Raw genomic sequence first — 17,812 nt, 5'->3', positions numbered from 1 at the left:
TTGCGGGTTCTGAAGGCCCGCGGTGAGCGAGTGTGAGGGGCTCGGCACGTGGGGCTGGGGCTGGTGCTGGGAGCCGGGAGCCGGGAGCGCGGGTGACCGTGGTTCGGGTTCCGTGTCCCGCGCGTGGGGCCTGCGTGTCCGCGTCACCCCTCTGGGGTCGAGCGGCGGCTCAGCCCGTGCGGGCCGAATTCCGACGCCGGGCGGCGGCGCGCGGGCGCGTGTGCAGGCGCAGCCCATGGTCCCTCAGCGGGCGAGCCGGAGCGTGGCGGAGACGCGGCGCGGACGGTGACAGCATGAACCTCCTACCCAAGAGCTCCCGGGAGTTCGGCTCCGCGGAGTACTGGGAGAAGTTCTTCCAGCAGCGGGGGAAGCGGGCTTTCGAGTGGTACGGAAGCTACCTGGAGCTGTGCGGGGTGCTGCACAAGTACATGAAGCCCCGGGAGAAGGTGAGCGCGGCCGCGCGCCCGGCGTGCGCTCGGAGCGTGGGCGCCGAGCTCCGTCCCGCAGCCGGTGGCGGGAGGCGACGGGCCGCGGTTCACGGCGGCCGCCTGGGCCCGCGTCTCCGGACTCGGCGCGTCCCGCGGCTCAGAGGCAGCTCTGAAACGTCCTGTGCAAGGCTTCGGGGTGGGGGGCGACCTGCTGCCCCAGCCCCTCCCTGACTTAGTCATCGCCCGGGAAGAGGGACCGCAGTAGTGACCCTGGCTGTCGCCTCCCGGGGCCGTTTCCGTCACGGCGCACCGGTGTGGAGCCGGCGGTCGCCGTGGCTTTCCTGACGCCGAGTCCGCCGGCGGGGGCTGTGGCCGGTGCGGCGCTTCCGGCCTGCGCTGCGCCGGCGACCTGGAGCCGGAAGGCACGTCCCGGGGTGCCCGGGGCCAAGCTGAGCGCCGGGGGCTCGGGGTCGACGAGGTGTGCTGGGTGGGGGGGGGGTGGCAGCGAAAGAAGGGCGGGAAGGTGACTGGTGGGGCGCGTGCGGAGTGCGGGGCTGTGCGGGTGCCGCGTGCGCTCCTCCCGCGGCTGGGATCTCGTCACGACTCCGCGGGGCTCCTGCACGGGCTGTCGGGGCAGCGGCGGCCCCGAGCGCCGGTGTCTCGCCGCAGGTCGTGTGCAGGGAGCGCTCCCGTGGGAGCTGAGACTCAGCCCCATCAGGGCAAGACTTGGGCTCTTCCCACCAGGCTTTTCCAGGGAGGGGACCCTGGGGCCGCATTTGGAGGGCTGGGTGCACGACTGCTGCGCAGAGAGCGGGCAGCAGCTTGTGTTTCAGGTTTGGCTTTGGGACATAGCGGAATACAGGCCCGTGGGTGGCTCAGTCCATTGCTCAGTGTAATCAGTTCAGGAATCAATGTACAGAGGAAAAGATGAACATTTGGTTACTATGTATCAGACGGCAAGCAGTGGGGCCTTCATTGGATTTCTCCCCTTGGGTTAGCGCTTGTGACTTCCTCCTCCTCCAGGGCCTGTGTGTCCCAGGGTCATATCCTGGCTGCACCTCCTATGTCTGGGCCTCATCATTAACCCTCAGATCCTTAGTTTTTCATCTGCCCAACATGGTATTGTAAGGTTGTTATAAGAGTTAAATAATTACAGGGACGTTTAGCTGGCTTATTTGGTTAAGCATCTGCCTTAGGCTCAGGTATGATCGCAGGGTCATTGGATCAAGTTCTGTATCCGGCTCCTTGCTTAGCAGGGAACCGGCTTCTCCCTCTGCCTGCAGCTCACGGTACTTGTGTGCACGCTCGCTCTTTCTCTCTGTGTGCACGCTCGCTCTTTCTCTCTGACAAATACGCAAAATCTTAAAGATAATAAATAAATAACTAGAAGTCCTAGTATAGTAATTGGCATGGAGGAGGTAATTAGTGACTTAAATCCTTCTCTGAAAGAGTTTATGAATAAACTTTTCCTGTTAGTGACCTTCTATTTCTCAATGTCAAGGCGGCAGGACTCCTCAGTTCAGTTTTCCCAGGGCTTTGGGTGTATTTTTGCCATTTTCCTTGTAAAAAAAATTTTTTTTTTATTTGAGTGAACGAGTAAGGAAAGAAAGAGAAGAAAGGAGCGGGGCGGGGGGTGGGTAGATGGGGAAGCGGACTCCCAAGGATCAGGGAGACCAATATAGGACTCCATCCCAGGACCTTAGGATCATGACTTGAGCCAAAGGCCAATGCTTAACCTACTGAGCCACCCAGGCGCCCCCACTTTTCCTTTTCTTATCTTTGGTCTCCTGCGGTATGTGTTAAATGTTTTTTTTTTTTTTTTTAAAGATTTTATTTATTTATTTGACAGAGAGAAATCACAAGTAGATGGAGAGGCAGGCAGAGAGAGAGAGAGGGAAGCAGGCTCCCTGCTGAGCAGAGAGCCCGATGCGGGACTCGATCCCAGGACCCTGAGATCATGACCTGAGCCGAAGGCAGCGGCTTAACCCACTGAGCCACCCAGGCGCCCCTGTGTTAAATGTTTAACAACTGTGTTTTCAGGGGGTTAAAAAAACATCCCTGATGTGTACTTTTTGCCAATTTCTGTGTCATAAAAATGGCCACCAAGGGCAGATTTCAGAGAACCAACTTGTCAACCAAGTCACAAAATTGTGTATATTCAGCAGTTGGGTTCTTGAGTGGGGTCGGCCTCGCTGCAGCACAGTGCTGCTGGTACGGCTTGCTTTCCCTGGACTAGCGTGCTCAGCATAGGACCTCGTCATCTCTGTTTCTCATTTAGCCCAGAAGAAACGGAAGAAGGACAGGAAGAAGCCGCGGGCTGATGACACTCCAGAGGACCTGCCTGCAGCCCCAGGGCGGCCCGTTGACAAGACTTACCTGTGCTGTGAGCACCACAAAGCAATGATTGCTGGCCTTGCCCTGCTCAGAAACCCGGAGCTGCTCCTAGGTGAGGGGGACTCCGGTGCCCTCCACAGGCGGGGGTGTGGACGATTACAGCTGTCTTGTGGGAGCACAGCGTTGACAGACCAACAAATCCACATAGATCCGTAGTTTTCTCCTTCCCAGTGTTCTTCTAAGTTAATAAATGGCCAGTAGCTCTTCCCTTAGACTCCGATTGTAATCGCTAAATGACTGCATGTGTGGGTGTCTAACTTTTTTCTTTTTTACTCATTTAAAATATTGAAGTATAAAAGGTATTCAGTGAGACATAAAGTACACAGATTTTAAGCTGTTCAATTTATTGAGTGTTTGCTTGTGTCTACCCATGTAACCAGATGGAACATTTAAAAATCATGACTCCAGAAATTCCTGTGCACTTGGGAAGAATTTCTGGCTTTCAGTACTGCATTATTTGAGCACCAGATGCAATTCGAATTTCTACTTAAATTAAAAAAAAAATCTATGTTATCGGTAGAACAGTCATAACTTTATTACTAATAATAGGTGTGGATCTGAACACAGTAGCAAAAATGTTCACTTTTCTATCTATGAAGTGTATCTAAGTCTATCAGAGCTTCACAGGTTACCTCTCTGAGGCTGGGGCCAGTGTGGGGACTCAGGCCCAACGTAGCTAGTACGTGGGAAATCTTTGACACTGCTCAAGGCTCATGGCAGGCGCTCAGTCTGTGATGTGTTGCCATCATTACTGCCTGTCAGTCAGTTCTGAAGAGCCCGGCAATCGTCTCTAACAAGCACCTTCCAGGTTGTTAGAGGGCTCAGTGCTACAGATGTGAGCAGTGGTTGTCCTTGGACTTTGCTGCTCTCTAAGAAACCAAAACGAGATCTGTGCCATGCCTGGTAATGGGCATGCAGTAGTCCTAAGTCAGTATTTATTAATTATTGAATAACCATTATCGTGGTCTCAAAGTTCACTGCAAGTCAATAGCATTGCAGGTTACCCCTGTAAAAACTGTTTCCGTTAGAGCAAGGGGCACATCTGACGCATCATCTGTTCTTTCTCACCCAGTTAAGAAGATATTTTTTCTTGAGCCAGTGGTCTGCACAAAAGATTCACTATAGCCGTGATTCAGTTTTGAAAAGGACAGACAACTTTATTGTTTATTACAGGAATAGAAGTGTAATCTGCACATAGATGAAAATAGTAGTAGACAGTAAATGAGAATATGGCTCTAGGCGTCAAATCAGGTATTTACAACATCTAACCTGATCAGCTGGGGAAGCCCCGTGGTAAACAGCCAGGTGGGAGTCCTGACTGAGAGGCTTGGGGGGGAGCGTCCTCCCCTCAGGTGAGACTTGTACCTGACCATCCCCATAACGGCCACATTTATAGGCATATGACAGGGTTTGAAGTTAAACTTTTGTTCACCTACATGCAGTTTGGCACCAGCTACATTTCCGTGTTATCATGATCCTATATTTTCAAGGAGCCTGGCCCGTGTGTGTCTGCCTCCTCTCCCTGATTCCATTCCTGGGGACCAGCCCAGCCTGGAGCAGGAGCGGATGTGAGACAAGATTTGTAGCTCTAGGCGTCAAGAACAGAAGGGCCAGTTCTGACCCAGAGGCCAGGTATTACATTTTAAACAATTAGATTCCCAAGGTTATTCACACAGCACTGGTCTCACAAACAACATTCCTTAGTCTGCCTGTGTACGTGCAGGTCCAGGTGGTCGGTATGGGAGACAAATCATAAAAATATTTTTCTATACAGAATAGTCAGCTATTGTTCAAGTACTAGAAAAGATACACTAACTTTAATTTGAGAATATTTTCTCCTACAGCCATTTGCTGGGTCAGCCCTTAAAGGCTTAGGCAGTTCCTTGCCTACATCAGTAGTTCTTATATTTAGAATTACCCGGGAGTTTAAGAAAAAAATACCCGAGGCTTCCTATCTCCCCTCCCACCTGTTCCTTCCTACACCAGGGTTTTTGACCCTGAAATACTGAAGTATTTCAAACATTCCGAGGTGACCCTAGTGTTCTGCTAGGACTGAAAATTACTGGTTTGGATGCTAGCAATGTAGTAGCAATGATGCTAGTGTGGAGCCCATGAATATGTGTGCTTATGGAAGGTGCTTTTAAATGTGGAGGAAAAGATCAGGTCAGACCCTGGCTGTCATGTGGGGTGCTCACAGCAGAACCCTGAGTGACAGTAGCTCCCCTGGACAGTGACGTCTGTGCCCTTACAGACAAGCCACGACCTCTGTGTCATCCTGACATAGCCCCCTGCGGCCACCACGGGTCACAGGACACGTATGGTGCAGGAACATAGATGGTGTTAGACAAAGACTTGATTGCTTCTCTTTCCCAGCTCGGCCACTACAATGTCGTCATGTTTGATGTCGACAGCAAGGACCCAACACTGGGAATGAGTTGCCCACCACCAGCTTTTGTGGACCAGCCTTTCCTGCAAAAGGTCAAAAGCATCTTGACTCCTGAAGGTAGGAAGTACAAAAGGTTGCGGCGGGAGGTGGGATGGAGCCTTTAAAAATTGTTTTCTTTTTAACGAAAAGTGTGCATAAGTGTGTAGCTCGATGAATTTCCCCGAAGTGAACACATTCGTGTACTCTGAAAACACAGAACACTTGCAGCCCACCAGAGGGTCCACCCCTCACCTCCTCCTATAACTCCTCCTCTCCAGGGGAACCCCATCCTAACTTCAGTCGGTACTGCTTAGTTTTGCCCATTTTTGTTCTTTGTGTAAATGGAATCTTACAGAATATATTCCTTTTGTGTTTTTCTCTTTCATTAACATGATCTTTGTTTCATCCATAGTGTGTACATTGTTCCTTTATACTGTGGTTTAGTATGCACTGTGTGACTATACCGTATTCATTTCCCCATTCTGTTGTTGGTATTTGGATTGTTTCCTATTTGGACTTTTATACGTAGTCCCTGCCCTGGTGATAAAGTCCAGACTCCTCCATCTCTGCCCCCAAAAGGAACCTGTGCATTTGTAAAGATCGGTGCTTGCCATAAGCATGAGACGTGCCTCCCAGCCACCAAGAGCCTGCACCAGTGACCTGGTGTCACCAGACACTGGCCTTGATACAGGTCCCTTCTCCTCTAACTTCCTCAGGTGGCCCAGGTACAGTCTGCTTCCAGGTAGCCTGCACCTGGGGCCCTTCAGGCCTGGGGAGTTCTGGTTGGTCCCAGTGTACCTGCTAAGCCTCCAGTCCTATGGAGCCCACCAGCCCCTAGCAAACCTCTTTCAGGGTGCTACTTTCTTTGGACAGCAGTCAGTCCCCTTTCAGACCGGCTGCCAGCGGGCGTGAGCTTACCAGTAACGAGGGCTCCAGTATGTCTTGTTGAGCACCACCCCAGGTGGCCACCTGACAGTCCAGACACCCTCCAGCTTTCCCTTCAGGGCGACGGTGCGTGCCGGACTAGCTTGCACGTGGGATTTATACACATGCCTTGTAGCTGAGACAGCCCATTCTCTGGCTACTTTTCCAGACACTTGCCCTCCTCCCGGCTCTGACTGCCCTGACTTGGGCAGCTTGTACATGCGCACTGCGGCCCCTCCAGGCTTGTGGAGCTCCTGCCTATGCCGTTACATGCTGATCCTTGTGGACAAAGGGATCCCAGCCCCAAAAGGCCTTCTGAGGCAGCAGCTGGAAACTGAAGGCACCCAGTCCAATTTGGGACTGGCTGCCTGATAGGGTTGCTGGCTTTTCCACCACTAAGCAGTGCCAGGGGCATCTTACTGCTTGGTGGGGCCTGGGGTTCAGGCTCTAGCCCCAGCCTAGCGGGCAGGCCATTTTCTCCAACTCTGCCTTCTAGGGAACTATGAGCATGAGGTTAGAATGAGGCAGATGCAGGGATCCCAGATAGCCCCCTTTTCTGGGCCAAGCCTGTCCTGTCATTTTGCTCCTCTCAGCTGCCACCTCCTATGCCTGGGCAGTGGGCAGCCAGTTAGCAAGCCTTGGTCTTCAGGGAACAGCCCAGGCCCCTAAAGTTCTGGATGATCTCTGGCAATTCAATGGACTCAGGGTGTGAAGAGTTTATACCCTGAAAAATATTTCTGAGGCTCCTTTTGATACTGGGAACTTTCAGTCCCCGTTTGGACCAACTGCTTGTGTCCTGGGCTCCTCCAACAGTCAGGCTTTCATGTGTCTCTGTTGGAGGCTGTCCTCATACAGTGACTTACTCATTTCTGCCCTTGCAAGACAGTCCAGAGTTTTCTAGCTCTGCTTCATTGGGACCTTTCATATTTTTGAATGCTTGTGCTTGGAATTAGGCAGAGTTTCGCACATCTGAAAGCAGGCACTTTCCCTGTGCGGGGTGCTTGCCGAGGGCCCAGTATGCACTTTGTCATCCCAGGGGCTGCAGCTGTAACTTTATGGGACTGTGGGCATCTTAGTGAAGAACCACGTGCTCAGACTCCAAGGTGGTAGGATCTCACACCCCAGAAACCATTAGGAGGTATGAGCCAAGCTCAGCCACAACATAGCCTCTTGCATGGAGGAAGCCCAGCCCCACCAAATCCTTCCAAGGGGGTAGCTGCAAAGGGACAACAGTTCCCATTTTGACGGGCTGCCCTACTGGGATCCCAGGTTTCTCCAGTGATCAGGGCTCCCAGGTATCTTTTATTGGAGGATATCCTGGCCAGACTGCTTGGATGCTCTCTGGCAGGCCAGTTGAATAACCTTTGGGTCTTCCTTCAGGGGGTATTCCCTATTGGGCTTGTAGGGCTTTCTGTTGGGCATAAACCCTATCCCCTAAGAGTTCGCTCCTGTGCTCTGGTGTCTCCCGACCCCTGTCCCATACTAGATCCTGGCTTCCCTGAACAGCACGCATATGCCAGATGCACACATTCAGCAGACTTTGGACAGCAGGGCCCTAGAGTCACAGGGACTAGGACTGGACCCAGCGAGTGGCGTAATAGCCTCCAGGAAGGACTGAGTCTACCCCCAGTAATGACACCGAGGCAGCAGATTGCTGACCATCCCCATTCGCACTTGCTACTTGATCAGGCTCTGGTTCTTTAGCAAGCGGGACTCACCGGCGTCTCTACGGGAGGGTCACCTGCCAGACGCTCAGCCCGCGCTGATGGAAGGAATGCGGTATGCTCCAGCTCTGTCTTCAGGGAGAGTGCGTGTATTTGTATAGCCTAAGACTTAAAATTAAGCCCATTCCTTGTTCTTCACACGTCTGCACTTGTGTCGGCCTCTTGACCTTGCTACATTGCGGGTACCTGGCAACCCTGAACTCCTTGGCACGTGCATACACAGTATACTCCCCCAGAGCAGGCTGTGGGTAGCCCACCCTGACCTGGGAAACTGCCCTCCCCCAACCACCTGCATGCCTCCAGCTGGAGGGATCCCACCCCCAGAAATCATTCTGAGGCAGCTGCAAATTGGCAACAGTCAGTCCCCACTTAGACTTCCATCTTGATCCCATCCTGGGCTGCTTTTGCAACCAGAGCTTCCAGGTGTCTTTTATTGGAGGCTATGTGAGCCAGCTGTCTGTTCCGCCCTGGCACGGGAGTCCAGTATCTTGCTCTGTCTTCATGAGGAACAGGAGTGTTTGTGTAGGCTAAGGCTCCCAGTTATGCCCACACCTTGTTCAACAAGAGCTTGATCCTGTGATCTTGCCCTTCCAGACCCTTACCCTGCTCAAGATCTCTGCAACCCTTGAATGCACTGTGCCTGTATGTGCAGTACATACCTCTCAACCAGCCTTGGACAACTAGTACTCTGCACACTGGGGAAGCTAGGCCCAAGCCCAAACCAACTGCGTAGCTACCCAAATAAAGAGAGCCTGCCTCCTGAGAAAAAGGACTCTGAAGTAGCAGCTGCAAATAGGCAACATTTAGTCCTCATTTGACTTGCTGCCTGCTCTGGGCTGGGCTTCTCTAGCCGTTGTCAGGGCTTCCAGGTGTCTCTTCCTTTTTTTTTTTTTTTTTTTTTTAAAGATCTTATTTATTTATTTGATAGATCACAACTAGACAGAGAGGAGGAAGAGAGAGAGAGGAGGAAGCAGGCTCCCCGCTGAGCAGAGAGCCCGATGCGGGGCTCGATCTCAGGACCGTGGAATCATGACCTGAGCCGAAGGCAGAGGCTTTAACCCACTGAGCCCCCCAGGCGCCCCCCAGGTGTCTCTTCTTAATGGCCCCACCCTAGCAAGTCAGTGAATGACCTTGAGCTCTAACAGTGGAAATTCCTCACTGAGTAGGGCTTGTCATTAGGCATAAGCTTTGATCTTCAAGACCTTGCTCTAAGCATAACCAGACGTGCCCCCTGGGTTTCTTATTGGAGGATTTACCAGACAACAGCCCAGCCCGGTCTGACAAGGCAGTCTAATATACTCTCATTCTGCTTACGGGGGGATGTGGGCACCTGCGGAATACGAACAGGAAGGGCTAGCTACGAGCCTAGGCCTGTACCCCAAGAGTCTTCCTGTGGGCCAGCCTCTCCAGGTCTGTGCCCAGTGACTGCTTCAGAGTGATTTTAGGGGGCTGGGCTCCCCCACCCTGAGTCTGGTTCACAGAAGTAGGCTCTTGGGGATACAATGTCATCTGCCTCATTCCAAGACCTAACTTACACAAATGTCCATATTCCACAAAAAGGCAGAACTAGAGGAGTCTTGATGGTGTTGCCAGATCAAGGCTGGAGAGAGAGCCAGGATACCCCAATAAGAGACAACTTGGGGGGGGGCACCTGGGTGGCTCAGTGGATTGAGCCGCTGCCTTCGGCTCAGGTCATGATCTCAGTGTCCTGGGATCGAGCCCCGCATCGGGCTCTGCTCAGCCGGGGAGCCTGCTTCCCCCTCTGTCTCTGCCTGCCTCTCTGCCTACTTGTGATTTCTCTCTGTCAAATAAAATAAATAAAATCTTTTAAAAAAAAAGAGAGACAACTTGGGAGACTTGAATCGTGGAGAAGCCTGGGACTCCACCAAGCAACCAGTCCAAATGGGGACTTACTGTCAACTTTACAGCTGCCACCTCATAAAGATTTTGAGGCTGTGGCCTTCATCCACCTTGGAGCTTCTGAGGTGTTTTCCATCCAGTCTGAGCTCCAGAGTCCTGAAAACAAACACCTGCTGACAGAGTGAGGCTGTGCACGCACAGGTGGCATAGGTCGGGGAGCTGGGGACCTGGACCAGGACAATGTCAGGCAAGGCTGGCTCACAGAGGGGCTATTACAGGTACCTGGAGTCGGGGAGCTGGGGACCATTGAGGACCTATGGATAGAATTCAGAGGATGTGTGCACTTGGATGGGAAAAAGATCACATCTTTAATTTCACTAACTTCGAACCGAAATTTAGCATTTCCTTCAACTATAAATGGAGACCAATCTCCACAAGATAACCATCAGTAGTAGTAGCTGTACCTGTGATTTTTTTTTTTTAAGATTTTATTTTATTTTATCTGACAGACAGAGATCACAAGTAGGCAGAGAGGAAGGCAGAGAGAGAGGAGGAAGCAGGCTCCCAGCCAAGCAGAGAGACGGATGCAGGGCTCCATCCCAGGACTCGATCTCAGGACTCAGTTATCGAGACCGGAGGCGAAGGCAGAGGCTTTAACCCACTGAGCTGCCCAGGCGCCCCTGGACCTGTGATTTTATTACCAACTGGAATCACTAAGATTTTTGTATCACATTATAATAATGTTTTAAAATATTGTTTTTGCGCCTTATTAATTCAAAATCATGGTAGATGTTGGGTCTGGCACTAGATTTTGTTGTGTAATGAATTAATAAAGCATATACCTTAGTGTATCAGAAATCTTTAAAAATATTTTATAACAGGGGCGCCTGGGTGGCTCAGTGGGTTAAGCCGCTGCCTTTGGCTCAGGTCGTGATCTCAGAGTCCTGGGATCGAGTCCCGCATGGGGCTCTCTGCTCGGCGGGGAGCCTGCTTCCTCCTCTCTCTCTCTCTGCCTGCCTCTCTGCCTACTTGTGATCTCTCTGTCAAATAAATAAATAAAATCTTTAAAAAAATATATTTTATAACATTATAAATTGCCTTCCTTTGTAATTCTATATATTTTATTTTGATGCATTTCGAAATGTTATTCTAATAAGAGGACAGTCCCTAGACTTCACCAGATTGGCAAAAGTTCTACACAATGCCTGTCACTTAACAGGAGTGTTCTAAATGTCTCTTCATAGTCCTGACAATTTTCCTATACTTTTGGTACTGTCTTGAGTCTATAATTATGTAAAGAATGAACTGGAAAGTCTGGCTACATCCTTAGGGGAAACCTGACTATATTCTTTAAAAAAAAAACAACTTATTATAAAATGATTTATTATTTCCCTTTAACTTTTCATTCTCTGAAGAAAGTTTGAAATATATCTCTTGAAGGTATTTTGACATCATTCCATTCCTTCTAAATACCTGCTCCTGTATACTTGTGACCATAGCATGTAAAGCAGGGAACGATGATTTGTAATGTCACTTTAACTCAGTGATGTGTGACTGTGATTCTAAGACCCAGCTTTTCACGGATCACGCCTTCAGCTTTGAAATGAGTTTGAGCCGTGATGCAGAATCTTCTTCGCTTTAAAAATGAAAAACAAAAATATTTTTGCAACTCTAATAAGGGGAAAGAGGAATGATGAATGTGTATATATCATACATATAAAAGTTTAGATGCAGCATATGTACATATACAAATATAGAATATAAGTAGATTCTTCTTATGTTCCCACTAAATCTGTGCTATATGGCGGGAGGGGAGCTGGTTCGAGCATCTGAATAAATGTGCCGTCAGTAAGAAGAAACCAGGATCCTCCTCCGCTTGCTCACCCTTGCTCAGCACCTGTGAAGAGTAGTGAGTTCTGACTACTGAGGTGTATCTGAAAGGACCTAAGAAACTCTTCCTTTTAGAAAACCCTCTATGTTCTTGCATAGTCACTGGCAAATGAGCTAATCTTTTTACAGTACTTTTTTTTTTTTTTTTTAGGATTTTATTGATTTGACAGAGACGCAGTGAGAGAGGGAACACAAACAGAGGGGTAGGAGAGGGAGAAGCAGGCTTCCCGCTGAACAGGGAGCCAGGTGAGGGGCTTGATCCCAGGACCCTGCAGTTATGACCTGAGTTGAAGGCAGATGCTTAACGACTGAGCCACCCAGGCGCCCCTCTTTACAGTACTTTTAAGAGTGATTTAGATATAGTTGCACTTTCAAGTATGATGGAGTAAATTGAGGCAGACCATTGTTCCCTCTAAAAATGAAAAAACCAAATAAACAGCAGAAACATCTCTATAAATCAATCAGAGAACTGTGTAAGCAAAGCAGTAAGACTGGAAGGGCCAAGATTTTAGAGAAAGGACTGCAAAAAAGTGAGCTGACCTCTTCCAGCTGTTCTTTCCCCGAAGGTGTGTATGGATCCTGGGTGAGAGGAAAGATACTGAACATCTGGGCTTTGCCTAGGCTAAGGACCATTGTTGGGGAACAACACAAGCAAACCAGTTATGCTCTGGGGTCTCACAGGACTGGAAAGACAAAACTGTAGTCTTAGCCAGGATCTCAGCAATAAGGGAATAGTGGGGACTTGGGAGACTCAGATAGTTTTCTTCTCAAAATTTTGCTGAATTCCAAAACTATTTTGGGGTAGGAGGCTGAGATGATAAAATCACTGTTTTTCAGAGGCTTTTTTTTATTTAGCATACTTTATTAGCAGAGATAAGAGTGAATTGTTTTTGGAGAAGGATGATATCACATAAGTACATTCAGTATTTCTTACACTTAATAATTGATACTTAATTTTTAATACACAATTATACTCAATAATCAATATTGAATATTTGAAACTATTAGGTATACCAAGAGTTAGGAGCTTTATGACTAAAAACCGAGAAAAAATACAATAGAAGCCATCCCATAGGTAATCCTGGATTACCTAATCCTAATCCAGGATTAGATAAGCAGACAAGGACTCTGAATAAAATGTTCAAAAAAATAGAGGAAACATGGATAATTTGACAAGAGAATTGGAATCTATTTTAAATTGGAAATTCTGGAACCAAAAATACAGTAACTTCAAGTTCAAAGTGGTCTGGGGGGAATCAGGAAGCAAATGGGGAAGTGTGTCTGTGCACACGATCGCTGACATTGACTCAGCCATGCCACAGTTGCATCTCTGGAGCATGTGGTCAGTGCCAGAATCCTGAGATCCAGTACAGACTCAAAGGATGTGTGTGCACATTTTAAAAAAGCAAACTTTTATAATGTTTCATACGTTTGTCTTCAAGAGTATACTCTTGGGATGCCTGGCTGGCTCAGCTGGAAGAGTGTGTGACTCTCAGGGTCATAAGTTCGAGCCCCATGTTGGGTGTAGAGATTGCTTAAATAAAACTTAAAAAAAAAAAAAAAAAGAGTATACTTTTAAGTACTGTGTTGCAGTAAACAGGCTCTAGAACATACAGATGAGTTCTTTTTTTTTGAGAATAATTTCTCAGGAATTCTCCAAAATAATTCTAAGCACAGGTGTGTTTTTAAGTTTACTATTTAGAAAATGATTGGAAAACTTGTTATTGCTCTTTCTATAAAGGATGGGAGAGGGTGATTCTGCGATTACCAGAGAGTTTTCTTAAAATCATTCCATGCAGATGGTTATCATTGAGTTTGATGCCAGACAGATATCCTATAGTTAGTTTCATATGCCATGTTTCAGACCTGGGCCTGCTTAATACTAAAGTAGATCTTCTAAGCTGATAAAGATGATTTCAGAGTCACAGAAAATATGCTGTGAATATTTCTGGTTAATTTTATTTTCCTTTTAAAACAGGTAGAGTTCGATGCTTAATAAATTCAAAACAACAACATAACCAGGGCCAGAAGGAAAACTCATTTATTATTAATGTTAAAAATAGACATGCAGAGTGCCTGGGTGGCTCAGTAGGTTAAATGGCTGCCTTCAGATCAGGTCATGATCCCAGGGCCCTGGGACTGAGTCCTGCATTGGGCTTCCTGCTCAGCGGAGAGCCTGCTTCTCCCTCTCCCTCTGCCTGGTGCTCTGCCTACTTGTGCTCTCTCTCTGTCAAATAAATAAATAAAATCTTTTTAAAAAAAAAATAGACATGCATTCTACCACAACATAGGGAAAAATCTGATATGACATGGCAAGCCATGGATGATTCAGAGTTGTTTGCTGGTAACACTTGTTTAAATTACTTTGCTTGTTTACACTTTGTAAGTAAAGGTACAAAGATAAAGTGCCTCTAAGAAATGCATTAGGAAATTCAAATGCAACTTCAGATACACTGGTGAGCTGAAATGACTGCGGAATCCCAAAATAAAATTTATTTAAATATTTAAGGGCAGTGATATTGACTGAGGTTTAAAGTAATCAAGCTGCCTCTGTTTCTTTTTGTTTCTTCATTTTATTTTTTTAAGTCACAAATTTCCACTGCTCATATTCTTTTTTCCCCTCCTGTTATCTTGAAATACCAGGTGAAAATCAATGCCAATAGGCCAAACTCTTGCGAGTCAATCTACAATAATAGGGAAACAGTTCAGAGAAAAGCAAATCTATAAAAATGGAAAATGTCTTTATTGTTTATAAGGTGACCAAAAGATTGTATAAATATTATTTCATGAGGAGTTTATGATATTCTTAGAAGACCTCAAGGAAGCAGAGATTATTCCTCCTCTTTTGCTGCCTGGGAAATGAAACCAGTTTTGAAAGTAAGTGACTTGAAGGTCATTAGGCAAGCAGAGTGCTTCCAGGATTCCCATGCTCTGGGAAGGCTAAAACATTTTCTTTTATTGTCACTTCCCTTATTTTCTTTCTTTTGTCTTCTCTGCTCATTCAAAAGCAAGCTTTAAAAAGCACAGTCAGTCCAGTCAATAAATTTATTGTGTGCTTGCCCTGTGCAAGGTACAGTGGAGAATTAAAAGGAATCTAAGGGACGCCTGGGTGAGACTCAGTGGGTTAAAGCCTCTGCCTTCGGCTCAAATAAATAAATAAAATCTTAAAAAAAAAAAAAAAAAAGGGAATCTAAGACCACGTCCTTGATTTAAAGGAGCAGTTAAAATCACGATTCTAGCCTGGATCTTCTCAGCTGGTATCCAATCTTTTGTTCACTATGTTGCCAAGTTCCAAACCTTCTCCATTTTCTTTACACTGCCAACTCCAGCATTGCTTCCTTGACCCTTCATATAAGACCTTGCTTGAGTTTTACTGACCATTTTGAGGTTATCTTGTGAATTTCCCTTAACTTCTCTCTTTTCCTTTTCGAAATCAGTCTACAGCTTTATTGTTAGTCACTTCCTTTCCTCTGGCCTCCAAGAAAGGATTATGTCTCTGTCGTGCCCCAAGCTCACCTCTGGTGCTCTTCCGACCCTGGTCCTTAGACCTCTGCAGGGACATCACCCATCCGTGTTTCCTTTTTGATTTGCATTTTAATCTCACGCTCATCCTGGCTCCTCACTCCTCATTCCTAAATTTGGTTATTTCTGATTGTACCTTGATCTTACTGCTGCTTGAACTGCAACTTCATGTGTCATTTCCCTTTACCATTGAATTTCTTTTCTTTTTTTTTTTTTTTTTTTTTTGAAAGATGTCATTTATTTATTTAACAGACAGAGATCACAAGTAGAGAGAGAGGCCGGCAGAGAGGGAGTGGGGAAGCAGGCTCCCTGCCGAGCAGAGGGCCCGATGTGGGACTCAATCCCAGAACTCTGGGATCATGACCTGAGCCAAAGGCAGAGGCCCAACCCACTGAGCCACCCAGGCGCCCCTACCATTAAATTTCTTGAAAGTGGAATCTATAATCTGCAATTCCACTAAAACATAACTCTTACAATATGGATTCCACATCCATAATGTTACTAAAATACTTCTTGAAGATCAATAATGGTCTATGAGTCAACAAATTTAATGGCTTTTTCTAGCCTTCATTCCCACCTTCCTCCACCCCCACCAATTTCTCTGAAGCTTTTTAAAAATAATTTTAACAGGCTTTTTAAAAGTTTATATTTTCTTTTAGTAATCTCTGTACTCAGTATGGGGCTCAAATTCACAACCCCAAGATCAAGAGTCGTATGCTTTTCTGACAGAGCCAGCCAAGCACCCCTGAAGTTTTTGATGTTAATAACCATTCCTCTTTGTTTTACACTGCCCTATCTTCATTGTTATGTCTACTGCTCTGACCACTTTTTTAAAAAATTTATTTTATTAAGTAAACCCTACCCCCAATGTGGGGCTTGAACTCATGACCTCAGGATCAAGAATCGCATGCTCTACTGACTGAGGCAGCCAGGTACCCCACTCTGACCACTTCTTATTGGCCGCTGTCCTTATCCTCTAATCCCCTCGCTCTCCTAAGTGCCCTTTTCCTTGCATTGGTGCTTCCTCAGATTCTTCGTAGAGATGATAGTTGAAGCTGAGGATTCCCGTGCTCTGTGAATGCTAAAATACTCTCTCCAAAGAAAAGTGTGTATAAACACAAGGGCAGACTTGACCACCTTGCTTCTCTTTTTGCATGGGGCTCACTTGGTTGACGAGAGTGGAAAGAGAAATGGGTCTGAGCTGTCTTGGCAATGGCAGCATTCCTCTATCTATGACCATCGTGTGAGACAGCCCCTCCTCTACAACTGTGGCTCTTGCCTTGTTCTGTTGACTTTTCCCTTGCCTCTTCATACCTAGAAATGGTAATGGCGGCTTCTCTTCCTGACGTATATCGGCATCTCTGCTTGATTGCCCTTGTGGTTTTAATTTATTGTTAAACTCTAATAAAGTAAATCATGATTGATACTAATAGATCACCTTAGGCAAATCTGTCTGCTAAAGTATGGGTGTGTATGTGTATACACACCCATACACGCTCCATTGTTCATTTGAATCTGTAACTTCACTCAAGTTTTTTAAAAGATTTTAAGTAATCTCTGCACCCAACATGGGGCTTAAACTCAACCCCGATATCAAGATTCACAAGTTCTACCAACTGAGCCAACCAGGAGCCCCTATAATATACTCAGTTTTTAATAGTTGCTTAGTCTTGTGTTTCTATGTAAGTTTGTAAGGTCTTGGAACAGCTAACACTGTTCACCATCTTTATATCCCAGACTTTTACAGAATGCCTGTCACTTATCTGATGGGTGAATTTATCTTCCTTGATACAGCACCCAAGACTAATATTACCATCTTGAGCAAGAAATTAAATTTGTAGTTGACCATCAACAGACGAAAGCCTCCTAAATCAGATAAGATTATCACAAGACATTAGACCTGACAGATTTCATCTATAGAATGCTTTAAGAATCAACTCCCTAGGGACACCTGGGTGGCTCAGTTGGTTAAGCAGCTGCCTTCGGCTCAGGTCATGATCCCAGCATCCTGGGATGGAGTCCCACATCGGGCTCCTTGCTCCGCAGGGAGCCTGCTTCTCCCTCTGACTCTGCCTTCCAGTGTCTGCCTGTGCTCACTCTCGCTCGCTCTCTCTGACAAATAAATAAATAAAATCTTAAAAAGAATCAACTCCCTAATTTCTATTATAAGGGCAAAATCATGCAGCCCATTTTGATAAAATATTGATCTCACCTTAAACATATAGCACTAGTGTGCCCAGCTTCACAATTCTCTTGCCTTCCATAAGTTACACAGTTCATCTCAAGATCAAAAGATCTTGTCTTTTTTAAAAAAAATATTTTATTTATTTATTTGACAGAGAGAGAGATCACAAGTAGGCAGAGAGGCAGGCAGAGAGAGGGGAGGAAGCAGGCTCTCTGCTGAGCAGAGAGCCCGATGCAGAGCTCGATCCCAGGACTCTGAGATCATGACCTGAGCCGAAGGCAGAGGCTTAACCCACTGAGCCACCCAGGCGCCCCGATCTTGTCTTTTTTAAATTCTTGCTATACTTGGGAATAAAAAGAAACTGACAATTGTGAACAATTAAAACAGTGCAATTCATAATAAGGACACTCGGGGTGCTCCAACCAACAGATTCATTTTCAGATAAAAGGTCTTGGCCCGG

General features: G+C 46.9%; 1 protein-coding gene across 1 annotated transcript in view; it reads left to right on the top strand.

Moving 5' to 3' along the window:
* Window positions 1-202: 202 nt before the first annotated feature.
* The window catches only part of VAMP4 (vesicle associated membrane protein 4), a 50,577-nt gene continuing 32,967 nt past the window's right edge, over window positions 203-17,812 (top strand). Inside the window, exons 1-3 of the mRNA XM_045084611.1 lie at window positions 203-446; window positions 2,707-2,874; window positions 5,196-5,325. The gene's annotated coding sequence lies outside the window, so the exon portion shown is untranslated. The remainder of the gene's footprint in view (window positions 447-2,706; window positions 2,875-5,195; window positions 5,326-17,812) is intronic.

This window comes from Mustela putorius, unplaced genomic scaffold (assembly GCF_011764305.1).
Source record: "Mustela putorius furo isolate JIRA1106 unplaced genomic scaffold, ASM1176430v1.1 tig00000785_pilon_pilon_pilon, whole genome shotgun sequence".
Lineage (NCBI taxonomy): Eukaryota > Metazoa > Chordata > Mammalia > Carnivora > Mustelidae > Mustela > Mustela putorius.
Note: the sequence above shows the minus strand (reverse complement) of the source record. Positions and strands in the feature narration are given on the sequence as shown.